The sequence below is a fragment of the Mustela lutreola genome, chromosome 13 (genome assembly GCF_030435805.1).
Source record: "Mustela lutreola isolate mMusLut2 chromosome 13, mMusLut2.pri, whole genome shotgun sequence".
Lineage (NCBI taxonomy): Eukaryota > Metazoa > Chordata > Mammalia > Carnivora > Mustelidae > Mustela > Mustela lutreola.
This window is the reverse complement of record NC_081302.1, coordinates 73,902,670-73,924,467: the sequence shown is the minus strand read 5'-3', so window position 1 is coordinate 73,924,467 and position 21,798 is coordinate 73,902,670. Positions and strand designations below refer to the sequence as shown.

The following is a 21,798-nucleotide window of genomic DNA, read 5'->3' as shown; positions in this document are numbered from 1 at the left end:
GCGGAGGAACAGATGGAGAAGAGAGTGGAAGATATAACATCATGAATAAACAACAAAGAGGGAGCATGAGAGGTTGCATGGGAGCAGGGAAAAGGCAAGAAGAATAAAAGAGAACTGGTTTGGAGCCTGGGTGAAAAGAGAGAATCACTGTGTAATTAAATTCCTGGAGTGTCCCATACCATATCCCAGGTCTCGGGCTAGGTTCTGGGCATAGATTGTGACAAAGAGAGAAAAGATTGCTCTTGAGGAACATTTATTCTAATGAGGCAGTAAGCAGTCAGAGGGGTAGAGGAATCACCAGAGCAACATAGATTACAAGAGCGTAAGAGTGGACAGTTTTGACTTATAATTCCGTCTAAATCACCGAGGAAAATGAAAATCAAGGGACATTGAAAAGCCACTTATAATTAGGAGAAATGAGAATCCCTAAACACTTAATAATAACCATGACCATGCTTTTATTACTCTTCCACTGTGCTTTGTAGGGCTTATCTTATTTAATCCTCTAATAACCCCCTGGTGAGGACATTTGCCCAAGGTCAAAGAGCTAGGAAGGAGCACATTCTGGATCCAAACTTAAGTCTATCTTATTTTAAAGTCGTTGTGAGCTGACTTTATCCAAAAGGTCCAACCACAACTCATGGGTAGTTTGGGGCATGTGATGGGACTGGGGCATTTAAGGTGGGTAAGAATTAGCTATGTCCTCGACCTCACTATCTCTTTATTAAGAAAGTGATTCTCAGACCAAATTTGGCCACAGATACAGATCTTTTATTAAACAAACATTCCTTTAGGAACCAGGCCCAGGACAGTTCATACAACTGTGAACTTGAGGATTCCCCCTCTTGTCTAAAAGCTTCCCTGGAGTCAGAAGCAACAACATTCAATGCCATCCCTATGGACATGGCCTCAGGCCTCCCTGGATCCCTACAGCCCGTTCCATTCACGCATGGGCTGGGGAGCACCATCCCAACAATTACCCAGTCCTCAAAACTTTCATTTTAACATTGAGAGCCTATTTTGGATATTCTCCACTTACACTGGCAAGCCTTAAGCCTCTCACTTCACTGACAGAAACTCACTTCTGATACTCACTATCCTAATTTTCAAAGCCTCAGGTGGCCACTGAGATCGGCAGAGCTGATGTCTTTCTGACGTAATCCCATCTGACCACCCTTGGAGGCTGAATTTCTCTATTGCCCTTGAATTTCTAAGGGCAACTAAAATGCCCCTCGTGTTGAGGCTCCCACTAATACAAACTCATGCTCTCACGCTCAATGTCAAACTATTTTAAAGTAGATAATGAACATTGTAAAGTAAACCCAGCCTTTTAGCAGTTATTGCATAAAACCTGTAATTTGGATTTTTTTGGAAAAATGGTGTTGATAAAGTATCAAGTACCTATATTATTCTTTTTAAAAATTTTTTATCTATTTATTTAACAGAGAGATACACAGAGAGAGAAGGAGCACACAAGCAGGGGGAGCGGGAGAGGGAGAAGCAGGCTTCCCGCCGAGCAGGGAGCCCGATGCGGGGCTGGATCCCAGGATCTGGGACCTGAACTGAAGGCAGACGTTTAATGACTGAGCCACCCAGGTGCCCTATAATATTCTTTTTAACCAGAGAATCTTAACCACATGGCCCAAGCATGAAAATGACAGCTAACAATAGCCAGCTGTCATGATGGGAAAGGCACTGTGCCAAGGGGTCCAATATATCTTCCCATTTAACCTTCAGAACAAACCGATGAAGTAGATGTCATTATTACACACCCTTTTTACAAAGGGGGAAAGTGAAACTAAAAGAGAGCAAGTCATTCGACCCAGATCAAACAGCCTGAAGCTAATGGATGTGGCATACAGGTCTGCTCCTTGCCGGCGAGGAAGCTCGAAAACCCCGAAATTATCCTCAGGACTTTGCATGTGGGCATCCTTATCATTCATGTTGTTCCTGGGGCTGGAGGGTGGGGAAGGCCTTGGTAAGATTCCAAGGCTCTTACTGGATTCCCGAAGACTTTCAGCACCGTGATCTAAACCAGCACCATCAGAAGCCAGACGCCTTGCTTGACTGTTGCCTATCATAAGTCATCTACCTAATGGAAGCTCGAAGTAGATGTTTCATTTCCTCTTCCGCGGACAGACATATTGAACTGGGTCTTTTAATCTAAAAACACAGCAACATTATCCTAATTTATGGAAAATATGTCAGGTAAGAAAAATCGCGTTCATAAGAAATCAATTGATCTTATGTATTTATAATTTATTTTTCTGAATTTTCCAATTTAGAACTGGGCTCAAAGAGAACAGGATGGCTCAACTGTGAAAAATAAAAAATATGTTTTTAAAAAAAATTGTTTCTTTGTTAAAAAAAAGAAGGAGAGAGACTTTAAAGAATTTTCCAGATAACGGCTGTATAAGCCTTCCAGACGTTATAGGTAATTTCTAACTCTCTGGTCCTTTGCTACCTGAAAAAAAAATCTACTCCCATATTTATTTGGACCAGAGTAAAATGATCATGTTTCCTTTGGCTTTGGTGGGGTGTTGACAGAACAGATAACTGAAATATCTTACTGCTGCGAAAGCAAACTGACTCAAGAAAGAAGAGGAGAGGAGATAGAGGAAGTAGGTATTTTCTTGAAATAATTTTCCTTCCATCTTCTGAGCTATCTTGAATTGTAATGAAATAGTATTACAGGAATTAGCACAAAAGAGAATATGTGGTTTCTCTGATCCCTTCTATACTTAACTCATACACATTTAATCTTAAAATTATTTGAAATTTGTACAGAAAATAGGCATATGAATTTTACAGTAACTCGCACTATATTCTACTTACACATGCCCAACAGGCCACTACTTTGCCCAGACCCCACTCCAGCAATTAGACTAAAACAGGGAAATACCCGATTGTCCTTTGAGGCTCATTTGCCCCTTACACAAAGAGTTCCTGTGAGCACTGAAGCTTGGCACAGGATAATATGAGGATTTGGTTGTAGAAATACATGAACTTCCCACTGTCGTGTTTGGGTATGCAAAATTGAGAAGTATTTGGGGTTACCATATCAGACTGAGGGAGAAAATGGTGTGGAAATTGATTTTTCCAAAGCCTCAACATTTCAAATGCAAAAACTCTTTTATCTGGTTACTTCTGGGGAAGTAACAGCTGGAGGCTCATGAAAGGGAAGACACCAAGTTATCTCAGCTCCACATTGGTCCGAATTTCACTTCCACTACCCGTCCTAGGAGATGCTTAAACCTGAGGCTGAGCATCTAGAAGTCTCCTCCGACTGGCGGCGGGTGGCCTGCGTGCTTTGGGGCCATTTTCTCAGAGATTGTCATGGTCGGATGCTGATTTATTCGTATCTTCTTGCCTGATTCCCAATTTCCATGGGACCCCATCCCCCACACATGTGAACTATGGCAAAAGGGAAGCATTTCAGGTTGGAGTTCAGGAAGAGAGCCTTTGAGTATGAATGGCTTCCTCCTTCAAACACCTAGGGCATTCCCACTTCACAATGTAGTGGTACCTTTATTTCTTCTCTAAAAATTTCATTGTGTTTCCCCCAGTCTCTTGACTACTTTGTAAATTCCATGAGACAAAAGCTTTTGTCTTACATTTCTCTTGTATGTGTGTGTATATATATGTGTGTGTGTATATATATATGTATGTATATATACACACACATATATTTAATATTTATATTAATATAATTATTATACTATTATATATAATTATATACTATTATATATAATAATTAATATAAATAATATAATACAATCATATTAGTTATATATTTATATTTATAATTATATAACTAATATAATTATATTATAGTAATATAAATATGTAAATATTATATATATAGTTAAAGATTTTATTTATTTGTTTGACAGAGAGAGCGCGAGCAGGGGAGCCCGGGGGGCCAGGGAGCTCTATCCTAGAACCCTGGAATCATGACCCGAGCCGAAGACAGACACTTAACAGAGTGAGCCACCCAGGCGCCCAGACATTAAGGTTCAAAGCCAACGGCCAAGAAAGAATTCTTGAGACGTCTTTGGTGCAAGCAGGTGGTTTTATTAAAGCAGGGGGACAGGACTTGTGGGCAGAAAGAGCTGCCTCTCCTCTATATTTTTAACCACAAGAATGCTATGAGTTTAGTTGATACCCAGAGTACCAATGGATTAATTCCTTCTTTGGATGTGAAAGGAGCTTTTGTGGATGTTGTGTTTTCTCTAGTAGATAGAAACCTTCATAAGGACAGAAACTATGTATTAGTCATTTTTGCATCTTATGCAATGTCCAGTTTAAATTATTGATCAGGATACAGGCTCAGTAATTACCCTGGGGTAACTGAACAGATAAGGCAGTGACAGACAGACCAAGTTTTCTGATGGTCTCACCAGAACAATTTATAGTGTTAGAAATGGGGACGGGTGGTATTCGGATTTTCTTCCTTGCATGAGAGCACCTACCTAGCATGGTTTCACCACTCTCTTCTCTTGGAACATTTTCTTCATTTGGCTTCCAACAAGACTCCGCCCACTGGCTGTGTTCCCAGCTCACCCTCTGTTGCCAGCGCCTCCCCAGCCTCCTCATGGGAGAGAGCTTGAGTTTGGTGTGAGGATCTCTTGGGCGTGTTCTTACATTGAAACCGAATCTCTGTGTATTCTTCTTTACCTTTGCCAATTTCTAAAATTTTGTCTCTGAATATTTTTTTTAGCCTCCAGGCTTTTTTAAAAAATAAAATAAAATAAATCTCCAGACTAAAATATCCAGTTTCCCCCATATCTACTTAATATATGCAAACACAACCCCCGATTGCTCCAAACCCCAGATTTTAGTCCCCTCCAGGGGTCTGCAGCTCAGCACTAATTACTTAGGACAAAGCATTGGGGTCAACTCTGACTCTTCTTTCTGCATATCCAGTTCTGAGCAAACTGTCAGTTATGCCTTCATGAGACATTTTAAAAATCCAGCCCCCCTCACCCTGCCATCTCTCTCCACCCTCTTCTGAACGCCCACCATCATCACAGCATGAGCTCTATGAGGGCACAGACCTTGTCTTTTTTTTGTTGTTGTGGTATCTTCAGGTCCCCGTGCATTGTCTGGCACATCGTAGGAGCTTAGTCTGCATTTGATGAGTAAATCTCTTGCCTAGGTTATTGGAGTAATGTCTGAACTCGGGATTTCTCAGCCACAGCGCCAGTGACATTCTGTGCTGAGTAATTCTCTGGTGGCGGCTTTGTGTGCCCTGTAGGAGGGTCAGCAGCTTCACTGGTTTCTACCCACTGGATGCCTCTTGCATCCTCTCCTTCCATCTCAAGTTGTGACCACCCAAAGTGTCTCCAGACATTTTCAGATGTCCACTAGGGGGCAGAACCCCCACCCCAGTTGGTGTTTTGCTTTCTGCTGGTGCCTGCGTGGTCTTTGAATAGCCATGGACTTCCTAAATTTGTTAAGCCAAATCATTGCTTCCATCGACTCAGAGTAAAATCCAAAGGTCTTACAACACCTATAAGGCCTCTCTCCTCCTCTGACCTTGTCCCTCCCCACTGCTCGCTCTGTCTCAGACCCATGTCTTGCTTATCTTCCGGATGCACCAGGCATCTTCCCAAGCCTTATGGCCTCTACGCTTGCTGTCCCCATACCTGGAGTTCTCTGCTTCCTGACCCCTTCGGGAAGCCTATAAAGCAGCATTCTGGCTTTGGTGTTCCATATTCCTTCACCCTGCTTCTGTGCCACTATTATTCCTAACTGCCTTTTGAAGGACGAATGTGTCTAGAAGAGTTCCAGGCAGTGGTGAGGTGTTCAAAACAAATGCATTGAGTGAATGACAAATGGAGAGGTGGGTGGACACAGAAGAGAGTGGCTTATTGAGGTCTGCACTGGCCTCCTTCCTCTTCTGTTTTTGGCTTTCTCATAATTCTTGCTGAATCATGGTTAAAGTTCTCTTTCCTCCTAACATCTGACCAGAACTCTACAAATGGTATGAAACCAACCTCCATAGACAACAGAAAGCCTCACAGGGACTATCTTCCAGAAACTAGCTTGGACACAGTCCCATTTATGTCCCAGGATTTGGGGGTCCCAGCTTTCTTTGGGGTTCTCTAGGCAACTCCTTAGTCTTAATGTGGTCATGGGCAAATCACTTTTCCCACCTGTGCTCCAGGCCTTTGTCTGTTAAATGGGATAATGTATAATAGAATTTCTAGAGCTATCCTGCAGATTAGGAGAATCAATTACACGGGTGAACTGCTTAGGCATGTGACAAGCCCTGGATAAATATTTGCTAGTACTATTAGTCTCTGTATAGTCTGTCTTCATGAGGATTTCTTCATGATGCTGTCTTGTAAGGATTTGGTGCCTGGTGATGTGACAAAGCTTTGAAAGTTTCTGCAAGACAGATGTATTGATAGCTTACTGTATCCTACATGCTGTGCTGGGTACGGGGGATATGGGTCAAATAGGAAAAATCGGTCTCTGTCTTCTTGGAATTTACATTTTATTTTGAGGATCCAGAGACAATAAGCAGATATATGAAAAGTTATGAGCTAGTGGTAAGTGTGATGATAAAAATAAAATAGGGTGAGGGACTTGCTATAGGTCTCCTGATCTAGAAAAGCTGCTTTCCAAGGTACTTGTAAGCTGTTCCCTGGATGACAAAAAGCAACAGCCAGCCAAACACCCAGGGAAAGAGTTTTTCAAGCATAGTAACCAGTTCCTGTGGAGCCCTAAGCAGGGCTCAGGGTTGGTGTGTTTGAGGAGCAAAAGGTAGGCCAGTGTTGGTAGAGTGGAGTGAAAGCCATCAGGGAGAGTAGAAGAAAGTGAGGTCACAGGGGTCGAGTCATGTGCATTGTAGATCATATGAAGGGGTTTCGATATACTTTAAAAGGCTGAGAAATCATTGGAAGGTTTAAAATGGGACAATGACATTTTCCAAAGATCCCTCTGACTGCTGCTTGCTTGAGAATGGCTTGCGGAGAGGCAAGCCTTAAAAATAGGGACACCAGGGGGGACAGTGACAAGTAAAACACTTGGCCTGTGGGGGTGATGGTGATGGGTGGATTCTGTCACAGTGTGACGCTTCAACACAGCCCTGAATCTCGTTCTAACATGAGGCATCATCACACCAGCCAGGAGTGGGGACCAGATGTCTGACCAGTCCTCCTGACCCAGGATGGTGATTGGTTCACCCCTTCAGCCCTCTTACCTTTTTTCTCTCCCAGGAGGTTTTACTGGTAGACTTGTAATGTGATCAGTGTGTCGGGGGTGGGGGGTGAGGCTAGGTTCCTTAACTTCCAGAACTTTCTTCCATGGCTCCCAGGAATATTAAGATAAGCTAAAATTGTGTGGAATCGAAGAGGGGAGAGTAAGAGTGTCTAAATAAAGACTGAGAATTCTGGGCTGACAATGGACTATTTATTAAATATCAGCTTTTTGACAGCGATAGTAATTACACGCGAATGATGTTTAAGAATCTTGTAAAAAAACACCAAGACTTCTTCTAAAGGTTAAAAACAGAAAGGCCCCTTGTACTTCCATTCCATAATTCTGTTATGAATGAGGCTGTGTGTTCCACATTTAATAAACAGTCAATGTCTTGGAAGGATTTCTTTTCTGGATCTAGTGGATGGAAGGCCAGAGTTATTGTTGATGTTGTTGTTTCTTGCCTGTTCTGATTCACACCTACCATTTTCCATACTTTCTAGAATGCCAGAGAGAGGCCAAATGAAGATGCTCCAGGTCTTTACCTCCTGGTTATTCGAAAGAGGCAAACCACTCTGACAGGAAGGCTAAGTCCCTGAAGCAAAGGTCTTTGACCCCGGGCTTCGTCAGCTGTCTCTTCCATTTGTCCCTTCAAGATCCCTTCTCAGGTTGCCTGCTTTAGGGTTGCCAGATCAAATTACAGGACAGCTAGTTAAATTTGAATTTAAGATTTTAGAAAAATGAGTCATTTTTTAGGATCAGTATATCCCAAGCGTTATATGGACAGGTACTCGTTGTTTATTTGAAATTCAGATTGAATGGGGCATCCTGTGTTTTTTATTTGCTAAGATGGCAATGCCAGCCCTGATCGGGGATGGGTGTGAAGCTTTCCCCATGGTAGGGGCCACTAACACCACACATCAGCTGCCTCCCTGGGCCTGTCCCTCTCTGGTCACCTGCTTCCCTCAACCCAGCTGGACTGCAAGTAGGTATTGTCGCTGGAGTGAACAGCTCTGTCACTTCACCTACCTTCCTGTGTCTCAGTTAGACTCCATGGCTATATTTAGAACATTCACTCCTTCCCCTATAGTAAGAACTCTCTAGTAGAAGCTATTTTCCTTCTGTCCATCCATCTATCCATCCATCCATCCATCCATCCATCCAATACGTATTTATAGAACACCTTTTAAGGACTAGAGACCAAGCAGGAAATCCATAATCTCCCTGGGAACATGTCATGTGGACGACTCATGTTCTGTCTTGGAGCCAGCTTCTTGAAAGACCTCCAGAGCATAAGAAGCAGCTGTTACAATGAACAAAACAGCTCTGAGCCCAAGATCTCTGGATTTGTCCAGCTAAGCCTGTGTATCTCGGATGCCACTGGTCACCCTGAAATTAGTCCTGACCTGTGGTATGTGGTACAGGGAAGTTGAAAACCAGATAGGACGGTCTTGTGGTATCCGTTAGGGAAGGCTACTTGTAACAAACAGACCTCCACTTATATAATCACACTAGAAGTCTGGTACTTCTGAGTAGGTGTGAAGACTTGGGGGGCAACCCACTCACTATATTTATTTGAGGACTTGGACCAACAGAGGCTCTGCCATCTTCACCAGGTCACTAGTTACTTCCGAGTTTGCCCGGGGGTCATCAGCAGTTTAGCCAGCCATGAGAGGACCAGAGCCTGGAGACGTGTATGGGAGATTGCCTAGAAGTGGCCCACATCATTTCCTCTCAGATCCCTTGGATAGCCACGTGGTCATTCCTAGTTGCAAGGGAGGCCAGGTAGCTTGTGCCCGGAAAGAAGAAATGAACATGGATTCAGTTAACTTTCTGAGCCTCAGTTCCCTCTTCTGTGAAATATTCCACTGATTGCATTCTAAGACCAACTGGTAAAATCACTGCTGGGACCCACCACTGGCAGGTGGCAACAGTTCTTAGCTCCCCTTTCCCAGCATCAGACTTCTCACCTCCACCGTGGGGAGAAAGGAGACCTGATCCCTTTTCCATTTTCCCCATCTGCTTGCTTCTTGGTTCTTGCCCGTTTCACACCAGCTTCCTAGAGCAAAGCCACTTATCTCACAGGTTGTATTCCAAGAGTTCACTTACTGCTGGTCGCTTTGCAATTTTGAGTGCATTTCTCCAAAAATGCAGCTGTACGTGGATCACCACTGAAACCTGGCCTCCATCTTCTGGCTCAAGGCCACCCTAAGGGGGAGGGGCTGCTGAAGGGAGGCTGTGGCACCTGGACAGCATCTGAGAAGGCTCTGCAGCAGGGAGTGCGGGTGGAGTTCCATGGCCCCAGAGGCTTTGTGAGTGGCTGGTTCCCATGGCAACCAAGGGGCAGCCTCAAAGGCTGCGGGGACTGATGGTTAGAGGCTCACGGTAAGCTTAACGTTTATAAATCTGGACTTGCCTGTGGCTGCAACCTGGAGCAGAGTACCTTTCAAGTCGAGAGACTTCATTACCAGCATGCCCTACGCTGTCCATTTCATTGAAACTAACACTTACTGCTCATCTGCTTGCCAAACCCTGGGGTGGATACTGGAAACCCCGGGAATAAGACACAGTCACTGGCCCTCCTTGCATGCCCGCCTAGAGGGTGAGATGAACACAGATGAACAACAGAAACGGACAGTGACCCGGGAAGGGTGGAGGTAGTCGGGAAGGCTCTGGAAGGAGAGACGATCTGAGCCATGGCCACAGCATGTGCAGGGACGTAGAGTGAAACTAAAATACTTCAACGAGGTCATGTGCAGAGTGAGTGTGTGGATGTGTGGGGGAGGGATGCTATGGCATGGGAGTTGTTGGCAGGAACAAGATCGGGGACACCCAAAGGACCTCGGGTCATGACCTGGAGGCATGTGGACTTGGAAGCCTTCTCAGAGATGAGCATTTGAGGTGGGTGGGTCCACTGGATCCATGACTATTTTCAAAAAATTTTAGCTAGTTCTAGCTTCCTAGAATTCTTATACACAGAAGAAAAACTTGGGGATGTTTCTCCAGTGTTTGGTGTCCCTAACCTACTGACAAGTCCCTCCTCTCCCTCCAGATGATTTTGATTGTGTTCTGGTCTGGAAACTAAAGCTGCAGCCCTCTGAAACGTTGGACACATCACAATGTCTGCCCTTCAGGGGGCGTCTTTGCATACAGGGAGCGTTCTTTCCCTTGGCTCGGCTCTCCCCAGCATCTACCTTCTACACCTGGGGCCCACCACAAGGTCCAGGTGTCCACAGTCCCTGGATGGCCAGCTGTCCCGGTTTTAGCCCTAAAAAGCCCATGTCCCATGAAACTTCTCAGTCCCAGTGTTAGTTTCCAGGACAGAGAGGAAAGTCTGAGCCCAGACCTCGGGTTTACAGGGTATTGACTTGGTAGGGAAGCCACCGAAAGAAGGTTCACTTTGGGGCCAGGCCTGCCCAACTGAAGCTTGTTTGCAACTGTTCCATAGTTCTCTGTGTGATCTTGGAGAAGTTCCTTTATCTTTTGGAACACTAGTTTTCTCATCTGTTAATAGTATAAAGAATTCTTAAGGGAATGGAAATATTGTATGTTAAACATGGTCAGGTAGGAAGTGCTCGAGAAATGGTATTTTCTAGAGTGAAGGCATATCAAACAGTCTCCACAGAACGTGAAAAGGTGTAGTGAGCTTTTATTTTGAAGTTGAGGACACAAAGGAAGAGCATGTAACTGCCTCTGGGGGTCAGGGAGGTCCTACAATTACTACAAATTGTTGACAAGACTGGGGATGAGGGCTCTCCTGCCTCTCACACGTCCATGGTGGACTATGATTAAAAATTAGAGAAAATGGAAATGTACTTTAGTGAGAAAACACTGAGTAGCAAAAAAAATTTTGAGTGGTGAGGTAACAGACATGAAGTACAAGCCATCTCTGAGCTCCAGTTCAGTTCATGGTGGAGGAAGGATCTATAGGTGGGAGATTCTAAAGTCTGCAAGGGCTCTGGAGGAGAAAGCTGGGTAGGCTTAGTCAGAGAGTACAGGCATTCCAGAATTCTCAGGAAGTTCTAGAATATTCTAGTATATTCTGGAATGCACTTCCTGTGGGTGAAGCTGGAGAGCAGGGAGAAGTTCACACGGTCTGTTTGTAAGAGATTGGGTTTGTTGACTTGTCTGCTTGTGGGGTGCCCCAGAGAGGACTACAGCAGCCTTGTAGTCATATCTGGAGAGTTCTGCCCCTTTAAAGAGGCCAGGACTCCAGTTAATGAAGCAAACTTCCTCCAAGAGTATAGTCAGGTCTATATGGTACTGTGGTTTCTTTTCCAGAAAGCCTGAACAATATTAACTGTGGAAAATCGGTACCTTCCTCCACACTTGGATGGCTCCTCTTCAAGGTCGTCTTTTGTGCTGAAGCTGTGGAGAAGGCACTTTTCTATCTTGCTCAGAAATCGCAGCTCCTTGGCACTCAAGAATGTCATCGACAATGACATGAAACAAGGTAAGTGATGTGTAGGTCTCCAGTCTCTCAGGAATGCTCCACCTCTCAGGACCCATGGCTCCAATAATGGTGTTGGGGAAAGAACAGCTGGATCTGGTGCATTGCCTCTTATTCCATCCAAAATGGTGGAAAATTAATTACCAGCCTTATTCTGTCCCCAGAGCTGTGAAGAGGCAGCTTATTATAAGGGCAAGTCTGGATCTGCTGTCCTGTGGGGACCAGAACAAATGTTCTGCCCTGACGTCTCTGTTAAGCCATCTTTCTTTCTTTCTTTTTTTTTTTTTTTTTTTCCCTCCAAGTTCACGCCTGACGGGTAATGTGCTGAGGTTATAATGAGGTTGGAGGGAGGCGCGTGGCACACCATGGCATGAACACCCAATAATCACCCTTACGAACTATAAAAGGATCCGTTAAGCCATCTTTCTCCCTTCACTCTGCCCAGGACTAAACATTACCAGGACCATGTGCACTCCGTTAACTGTTGAGCCTCTACCTGGGGGACCACTAAGAGGTGACAGTGACCCATGGGCATTTAAAGTGTGAGGTCCTGGGGCATCTGGGTTGCTCAGTCGATTAAGCATCTGCCTTCAGCTCTGGTCAGGATCCCCAGGGTCTTGAGATCCAGCCCATCAGACTCTGCTCAGCGGAGAGCCTGCTTCTCCCTCTCCCTTTTCCTACTACTCCTGCTTGTGTTCTCTCTGTCAAATAGATAAAATCTTAATAAGATAAAATAAGATAAAATAAAATAAAATAAGATAAAGTAAAATGTAAGCTCCTTTAAGTAGACATGTACTTGACAGTGGCATCTCCCCAGGGCTGTCTCTCACCAAAGTGGCTGTGGCCGCAGGTGGAGAGGCCTTCTGCATGTTTGGCGTTTCTCTAGCATGATTTGGGTTACTAAAAAAATACGGTAAATTCCTAAGCAGGGCCCCCAGAATTCAGTTCCATAACATGTGGGCTTGTGTTATAATGAGGGAGGTGGAATGACTGGGGGGCAGGGAGCGATCACTCCCTGGATATCCATCCGATCTTATGTTAAGGTGAGTGCATCATCATGGGGCTACATTGTGGATCAAATAGAAACATCATTTCCACCAAGTGCAAAGGGAGCAAACTTGACCTGCATTTCCAGATGTAGCTGAGAGATTTGCAGGCAGAGAAGTCATGGTTTGAGCAGGCGAGGAGGTCTGGGAATAACTCAGTCCAGAGGCTCTGACCACAATACCACAGTCCCTCCTTGTCACTCCAGTAGGGAGTTCAGGGGTGTGATGGGGTTGACTCTGGTGCATACCTGCTGAGCCTCCTGATCTGAGCAGGGAGCCCTTTAGAACAGTGCCTAGGTGGCCCCTCCCCTGAGGACTGGCCAGTGAGCTCAGTAGGTCTTCTGGATCTCATTAGGGCTGCAGCTGTCCCAGCCTGGACACCGTGAGCAGAGCAAAGGCCTGGTTTCCATCACTGGAGTGTTGATTTGGCCTGTAATCATCATCAGAGGACACATTCCAGGCTCGTGGTTTAAGAAAACGGACTTTTGTCTGCCGTCGAGGAGCCATTTAGCCCTGAGCCTTTAATGCCCCTCCTGGCTCTGCACCTCTCTCTCTCCTCTCCAATCTGCCCGTATAGCTTTGATTTCAGAAGCAGCCCAGCACGTTGCTCAGAAAGGCACCCAGGCCCCTTTTCTGGATATTCCTAAGCACTTAAAAGTGCCAGTGTGGCCAGATAAATGTGTGCTGTGTTCCCATGCTGGGGATTCCTCAGGGAGGTGCTGGGCTCTGCATCTTTATTGGAAACACCCCATAAACTGCAGGCCTCAAGCCTCCGTTGTTTTCATGCTGGGATCACATGCTGTCCCCTCCGGGCTGCCAAGATACCTCTGACCAAATTGTTGCTTAAAGTCCCATACCATACGTGGCTCCCTGAAGCCCCAGCCTGCTCCCCGACAGCCAGCTGGTTGGCTCTCACACACAGGCATGAGTTTTCAATGCATTAACTGTGACATCTGGGGCCACTATCATCAGGCACGGGGGATGATGAGTGAGCTCTGCTCAGCCAGGCACCCATTCACCCATGGGAGACTTTCAAGGCAACTGGCTAAAGCTCCGGCTGTATCTTGAGGGCAAAGGGACAGAGTCTGTCTCTGAGGGCAATAAAACTACCTTCAACCCTTCAACATATCTTTTCTTTCTTTTTTCAGGCCCCAGTGTGGGGCCTGATCTCATGACCCCAAGATCAAGAATCAGATGCTCTCCATTGCTTTAAGTCATGACTAGCCCAGGCATAACAGCCAGCAATCTGATTATCAAGGACTGATGGGATTTCTATTGGCCAGATAAGCAGAAAAGTAAGGCTTCTCTTTTAAATAGCTTCATCGAAGAAAAAAAAATACATATTCTAGCCACAGGCAGGTCCTGTTGTTGCAGAGCCTCCAAGGACGTTGGCCTGCTGGCTGTGGGCTTGGACGACTCATGGTGAGAGGGTGGCCTTCAAGGCTGAGCTCAGGGCACACAGCAGATGACACGTGCACAGAAAGCTGGAACTGGCTTAGGGGGCCAAGGACACACAAGTCAGGGCTAGTTCCTGATGCTCAGGCATCTGGGATCAATCAGGGATCCATGGTGCCAGAGGATTTAAAACAATTGCCACCAGCAGGGCAGGCTCGGGAAGGATCAACAGTGGATGGCAGTAGTTCCAGATACAGTTGTACCATCCCTAAATGAAGTCGACCTCTTCCCCATGGCAAGGTCTTTCTCTCTAAAAGTGGGATCATCCACAGCTAAATGACCGATGACTTGATGGGTCACCTAGCCTTTGCCGTGAACATCCAATGCACAATCATTGGGGGAGGTATCTGCCAACTTCCGAGGAACAATCGAGGCCAACCTAATCTGATTTCACCCCCACCTTACATTTTTAAGCTGTAGGTTCTCGTGAGTCTTTGACGAGAATATTAGGTGTTTATATATAGTGTCTTTCATTGTTGTGCCTGCCCGACACAAGGTTAAGTTCATGGCAAAGTTGGATTTTTAACCACAGGCATCGTGGACTTCAGAAAACCAAGCGCAGAGGGGAAGTGGGGGGAGAGCCGAGGCTGACTCCAGGAGGCAGAGAGGTAAGTGAGGTCTCTTGCCTGGCAGGAATCAAGGGCACATAATCAGAGGCCAGGCGGGAAGACCTGGGAAGATAACAGAACCTTCCCAGGCCTAGCTTCCAAGCTGCTGTGCCTGGAGTTTGTTCCTGGCTCAGGATGGTTCCTTAGCATTCTTGCAGCCCAAGCCCTTCCTTGATTCCAGCCACATGGATCAAAGGTGGGGTTGTCATCCTTTTCCGTGTCTCTACCTCCCGGGTCTCAGTCCCCTTGAGGAGATGACATTGGAGACAGTCCCTCTCTGAAGTTTATTGGAGCTGCAGCTGGTCAGGGAGAGGTGTTCCTTCCTGGGACGGGGAGAAGAGCCTGGAAGCTGCTGGTGGTTACGCCCCCCACCTCCACTACCTTTTGATGAGAAGGAAGCTAACATGCCGAGAGAGGCATGTGGCAAATGTGGCTGGAAGGTTCTGTCGGAGCTTGAGTCCCTGCTCCAGTAGGTCCTGAGGCTAGGAGGCCGCCGCCGTCATCTGGTGAGATGAATCATTGTGCTCCTCATCTCGCCCAAGTTCACGTTGCGTTCCTTGCTGTGCTACGTGCTAACGGTTTCTTAGTGTTCTGCATGTCATGTCGTTACTATTATCTCTGATGCACCATTTCTGGCACGTTTTGGCAGCCAAGCCCCCGCTCCGTTCCACAACGCCCAACATGCGGGGTTGGCGTGGGCAGCATGAGCACACTGTGCTGAAGCTGAGAAGCCGGAAAAGGCTTTGCTTCTTCCCATCGGATTTTGGCACTGAAATCAGCTTCTGTTTTATAACTGAGTCGATACTCAGTTACACTCAGTTATAAATAGTCGATACTCAGGATATAAAATAGGAGCTAAAGAGTGTCCTTTCAATCTGTACTTGGTGAGACATTTAGTATACACCAGGCAAGGTCAAAGGCAATGAGGAGAGTTCCATCTGGGATGACTTAGGACCTTGTGCGGGTATGAGGGTGTGTGGTCTTTGTAGAGGTTGGCAACATTAGCTTCTACCTCCAATGAGGCGTGAGCAAGGAGGATTTAGAGCAGAAGCTAGAATTTGCCATTCTTTCCAATCCATCCTGCAAACGTCAATTCAGTTCAACAAAGAACAACAGAACACGCAGCACGTGGGAGTCGTAAAGTTAAGTTCCGGTCTCAGAGACAGACCGAGAGTAGTTCTAAGACACTGAATTCATCCCATGACTCAGAGACCCTTCAGCAGACTCCCCCGATATCCTCAGAATATAGTGTGGACTGGGGGGTGCCTGGTGGCTCAGTGGGTTAAGCCTCTGCCTTAGGCTCAGATCATGATCTCAGGGTCCTGGAATCGAGCCCCGCATCAGGCTTTCTGCTCACCAGGGAGCCTGATTCCCCCCCTCTCTCTCTGCCCTCCTCTCTGTTTACTTGCGATCTCTCAAATAAATAAAATCTTAAAAAAAAAAAAAATAAAGTGTTGGCTGGAACTAGCTCTCAGGCGACTCGCCTGTCATCCTTACCTCCTGGGTTTCTGAGGCTGCTCCCCACTCTCCCAGCGGCCTGCCTCCCCTGCCTCCGCAAGGCCCAGCCTCCACGCTGAGAAGCTTCGTCTTTCTTCACGCCCGCACCAGACGGTCCATATCCTACCCACCCGAAGGGTCCAACTCATGTTTTTCCCCTTCTTAAATCTTCCCAAGTCCAGTTCTTTTAAATCTTTCTGGTGGAATTTCCCCACCATTTATTTTTAAATTCTCTCAAATAGGGACTTCTATGGTGGTTTGAAATCAAGTCCTTATCCTGTATCCAGTTGTCCGTATCCTCCTTGCGGCCCGCCGGCAGCTAGGTCACGTGCGTGCAGGGTATGCCCAGAGCGGCAGACTGGGCGAGGGCCGACGGTCCAGGTTTGAGTCTCGGTTGTGGGATGTTGGGCCGCTGCTCCCTCTGCCTGCACTACACCTCCCCATGTTGGCCTGGTGGTCTCTGCAACCTGCAGTTCTTAGCTCAAGGCTTCCCTCCTTAGAGGGACCCTCTCCTGCCCAGTTTCCCCTGCTTCCCACCCGAGATCCTTCCACTGGACTCCCAATCCAGGGCAGACCCCCTCACTGAGTCTCGTCACCCCGAGCTGGCCTTCCTTGTTGAGACATCTGTCTCCCCGACCCGCCAGGACCCCTGGGCTCATAAAGGCCATTCGATTCGTCACAAGTTCCCAGAGTTGCCGAGGACCTGGTGTCTAACAAGGACTTAACCCAGGCTCATTCAGTGAGGAGGAAGGGGGCCTGCCTACTCCACAGGGTAGGGTCTCCCAAATAAATTACAATAAAATAATTCTGTGATCATGACGACTATCCAAACATTCATGTGCCTGGCTCTGTTCTGGACTGTTGTCACCTGTCACCTAGCAGCACAGCCCATGAGGTAAGGACTATCACCATCTCCACTGAAAGGATGCGTGTATTCGTTTCCTTATGTGGTGGTAATAAATGACCACAAACCTACAAGTCTGAACTCGAGGTGCCCGCAGGGCTGCGTTCCTTCTGGATGTTCTGGGAGAGCGTCCTTTCCTCTTTCAGCTTCTGGAAGCTGCCCACACTCCTCGGCTCCTGGCCACGTGGCTCCAACTGTTTGCTTCCCTTGTCCAGTCTACCACAGACTCTGACCCTCCTCCTTCCCTCTTAGAAGGACCCTGGTGATGACCCTGAGTCCACCCAGAGAAGCAGGATAATCTCTCCATCTCTAGACCCCGCCTTTAATCCCATCTGCAAAGTCCCTCTTACCAGGCGAGGTCACATAGTTGCAGTTGCCAGGGATTAGGGCATGGGGGAGGGGGGTCTTCCACTGCCACTATTCTACCCACCAAGTGAAGACCCCGAAAAACACAGAGGCAATTCTGTGAAATAAGCTGACGGCTGTAAAGCACTTTATACACACAAGATCATAATAATTTCCCCCCGCAGCATCAAGCACTTGGGAGGTGCTCAGTGAATGCTTCTGAGTTGTTGAAATGATTCTTTTAAAAAATGAAATGTATTGTCCTGATTTCTACTAAGATGCTCGCTTGGAAATTTGAAAATACGGATTTCCAATGTTGTTTATTGTCATTGTTTAGTTACCGGTTGGTTATTGCTTAGGAGCTCTCCACGAGGCAGTGTAACCTTGTTTACCGTCTGAAGGAACAAGGTCAGACCGACTGGCGATCTCTGAAGGAGAAAGCACTGAACTCAGGTTGACCAGGTAGAGGCTGGTGTCCCAGAATATGGACTGGAGACACAAGGGTTCTATTCCCAGGCCATGATCCATTCTTCCAGTCTGCCAGTTAGCATTTGTCACGTGCCTTCCATGTGCCAAGCCCTAGACAGCGACCCGGGGACCACATCCTCTGTAGACGGGCACAACATCCTCTGCAGAGCTCGCAGTTCGCAGAAGGGAAAGATGTATAAACATGCAATTACGATGTGGCACGGAAGGAGTAGGACCCAGGTGAGAAGAAGTAGGCTGTGCCAGGCTTCTGGTGGCATCAAGGGAGCCGGGGTACCCACCTGGGTAAGAAGGAGCTGCTGGATGTCAGTGCAGCTCCCAGGGATCCAGGGAACAAAGGGTGGAAGGGCCCGCTGTGGCTGGTGGAGGCTGAGGTCTGTGTGAGAAGCAGAGGGCAGGTGCAAATGGGCAGGGGTTGAAGGCGAGTGGGGTGGGCTCCCTCTCTCTCAGAATGGGGCTTCCTGGGTTCTGTTCACTGAGGTGGCGCCTTGATCCTGCATCTGTTTTCTTTTGTCTCTGAAGTCTTTCTATTCGCTTGAGTCTTAATATATATTTTGAGGTAAGACAAAACTAATTTACCCAGTGGGCCTCCATGAAAGCCCAGGAAGTGGGTTAATGTCGACCTGGTAGAGAAGCGTGAAGGAATCCCTTGTAAACAGGAGCCTCCTCCCTGGTCTCAGGGACACGCAGTCTCTGAGAACATGTGAGTAGCAAGGCTTCGGGGTTTGGAAGAGCACCACTGGCCCCCTTTCTCCACAATTATAGTTCCCACCCCTGGCTCTGTCCCCCCACTCTGACACCGAGTAGCTGAAGACTCTGAGGAGATAATTTAACCTCGCTGAGCCTCTGTTTCTTGGTGATGGTCCCTTCTCTGGCTGTTGTAAGGATTAGAAGATTCAATATACGTAATGTTCTGAGCCTAGCAGGTAGAGCTTAATGGGCACACAAGAAACGTGCCAAGGGAAGCTTTGCCCAAGGAAAGTTTTCATTACAGTTCCATTTCATTACAGTTGCTTTCTCTTTCTCCCAGTTCAAGAGTTTGTTCCCAAGACAATGCACAGACCCCAGAATTCTGCTACCTCTCGGCCAAGGGTAGCCAGCGGACTCCCCAGAGTGACATCAACACTGTCTTTCAAATCTGGGTCACTGAGGCAGGTGTCTGTGTTTGGCTCTTGGGGCATTCAGATCCACAAGAGCTGTACAAGACACGTGCTTAAATATTTACTCTGCTTGGAGCCACCCCAGCATGGCAGGGCTCAGAAGAGAACCCGAGCTCTAGCGTCACCCATCTCTAGCGTGGTGGCACACTGTCTGTCTTGATGGGAGGTCTCATCACCAGACTGGGCAGCCCTATTGTTTTCAAAAACCAACTGTAATTATCTCCGCTCAAACTCAGGAATATCTGGCATAACAGATCTCTTGTCAACCTGGTGCAGTTAGAATGGTTTCCTGGGCTCATTTCTCTGAGTGGCCAGGTCCATGGCTAAGTTCCTGGTGTGGACGCACAGTAAGAATGCTAGAGGTGAAATTGGAAGGGGAGGTGAACCATGAGAGACTATGGACTCTGAAAAGCAATCTGAGGGTTTTGAAGGGGCAGAGGGTGGGAGTTTGGGGGAACCAGGTGGTGGGTATTAGAGAGGGCACGGATTGCATGGAGCATTGGGTGTGGTGCAAAAACAATGAATACTGTTACGCAGAAAATAAATAAATAAATAAATAAATAAATAAATAAATAAATAAATAAGAATGCTAGAGGTGGGTGGGGGAGGAGAAGGTCTGGTTAAGCACCGGCTGGGCGCCTGGGGTGAGCTTTCATCTCACTGATGCTGCAGAAACGTTATGACTATCATTTTCTCTATTTTACAGATGAGACCGCCTGTGGCTGAGAGACAGATGGACAGGAATGTGCCCAAGGACACACAGCTATGAAAGGCGCGGCCAGGGTCTGGCTCCTGGCCCCTTGCCTCTAAAGGCATGCCACGGAGGCAAGACTAGCTCAGGGATATGTTTCCCAGCATCTCTGAAAGGCTCCCTGAGGAGGCAGGTCCCAGTGGGAGCCACAGTGACCAGCTCGTCCCAGCTTCATTTGATCATCGGAGGTTGTGAATTCCTTTCACCAAAGGCAGCCGTGATCCCTGTGCCTGTCTGTAAATTTCTTCCATCGAATATGGCTCAGGCAGTGTCTCTCTAGGAATGTGAATAGGATAGGGCCAGACCCACATGCCAAACAGGCAGCCAGGGGGACGAAGGCCATCTCCAGGGTAACTGAAATCCATGCTCTCAAGCGAGAGACTCTAATGCCCTCTTGGATTCTGCCCAGGAACACTGAGGTGAAAACACCGACGCACACAAGAGGGTTTCCGAGTCTGGAAGGCGGACAGGCCCAGTCTGCTTATCGCTCCATGGGGGACAGCACGCCTTGGGGGTCCCCTGGAGCCTCCAGGCAGTGTCCCCTCCCACTGGAGCCCAGCATTTCCACCCCTGGAGGGAAAGTCTTCTGGGGCCATCGTGGGAGACCAGGAAGGCTGTGCGGTTCAGGGACTGAGAGGCAGGGGCGGGAGGCCTTGTCTTCCCTCCATTTCCTGCCCTGCTGGAGACATTCTGAGTGTGTGGGGAGCAATGCTGGTGGCGGGTGGCATCTGCATTTTTGACAAGTCTTTGCTGGTGATTTTGATGTGGGATATCTGTGGGCCATATTTTGAAAACTGCTGCTTTCCCTGCCAACACAGTTTTCATTGGATTCTCCTCTGGCCAGAGGGACAATTCTTGGAGCCACTGGGGTCTCTAGAAAACAAATCTGTGCTGAAGTCAGTAGGAGTCTTGGGACACCTGGGTGGCTCAGTCAGTTGGGCATCTGCCTTCGGCTCGGTCATGATCTCAGGGTCCTGGGATCGAGCCCCACATTGGGCTCCCTGCTCAGCAGGGAGACCGCTTCTCCCTCTCCCCATGTGCTTGTGCTCTCTCTCTCAAATAAATACAATCTTAAAAAAAAAAAAAGGCATCTTTACAGGACTCATCATGGAGTTGTGGAGGTGCCCATTAAGGCCTCGGGGACAGGGCTGGGCAGGGAGCAGTGACCTGGGCAGGAAGAGTGTCCCCTCTTGTTCCCCCAGAGTCCAGAGTGAGTGGCCTGGGCTTGCCCAGAGGTGGACAAGCTAGGGCTCAGAGCAGCAGGGGGTACCTGCAGGGTTAAGACCCTGAAAGGGTTAATACTCTCCCAGAAGCCTGGATTTCAAGGGGTAATTTGAGCCCTGAGCCTTTCAGCCTGGACCTCTGGGCGTGTACCAGCCAGCACCTCAGTCCTGGTGTCTACCCCTGGGGCTCGAGATCCTGGGCCTCCCCCTCCCCCCTCCCCACACCCTGGGTGCTCCGCAACAGACACAGTTACCCCAACCCCTCAGGCCAAAGAAGCTTTCCTTATAGAAACACAGGCATGGAGGAAGAATGGGTCTGTGTCTACACACTTCCCAGTGTTCTGAAAAGGAGAACAAAATAAACACATGTGTGAGGTAGCGATTAAGACATTCAAAATATTTTCCTTTACTGCTGAAGAAATCTGATGGCAGAAAAAAAAGACCCGATTTTGTTGTTTCCCCTCATCCCACACCCCCTTCAATTTTGGCTCCTCTTGCTTTCTGGATCTTTCAGGGTTATAACCGCTATCTCAATGACTAATAGAAAACTCCATTAGGCCCTTTCTTTATGAAGGGAATTAATGACTTCGAAAATTTAGTGCTTTGTAAACATAGAAGGGGAAGCATTTCCCCAGGCTCGTCGATTCCTTGGCAGGGAGGGAAGCTG

The 21,798-nt window shown here is 47.4% G+C and overlaps 1 long non-coding RNA gene and 1 other non-coding gene across 2 annotated transcripts; one reads left to right on the top strand and one right to left on the bottom strand.

The window, feature by feature from the left end:
* Positions 1-1,772: 1,772 nt before the first annotated feature.
* Positions 1,773-20,994, top strand: LOC131813831 (uncharacterized). The gene is made up of 3 exons (XR_009346993.1): positions 1,773-2,208; positions 11,488-11,659; positions 19,864-20,994. It is a non-coding gene; the product is annotated as an uncharacterized LOC131813831 (long non-coding RNA).
* Positions 11,963-12,066, bottom strand: LOC131814231 (small nucleolar RNA U13). The gene has a single exon (XR_009347220.1). It is a non-coding gene; the product is annotated as a small nucleolar RNA U13 (small nucleolar RNA).
* Positions 20,995-21,798: the final 804 nt, after the last annotated feature.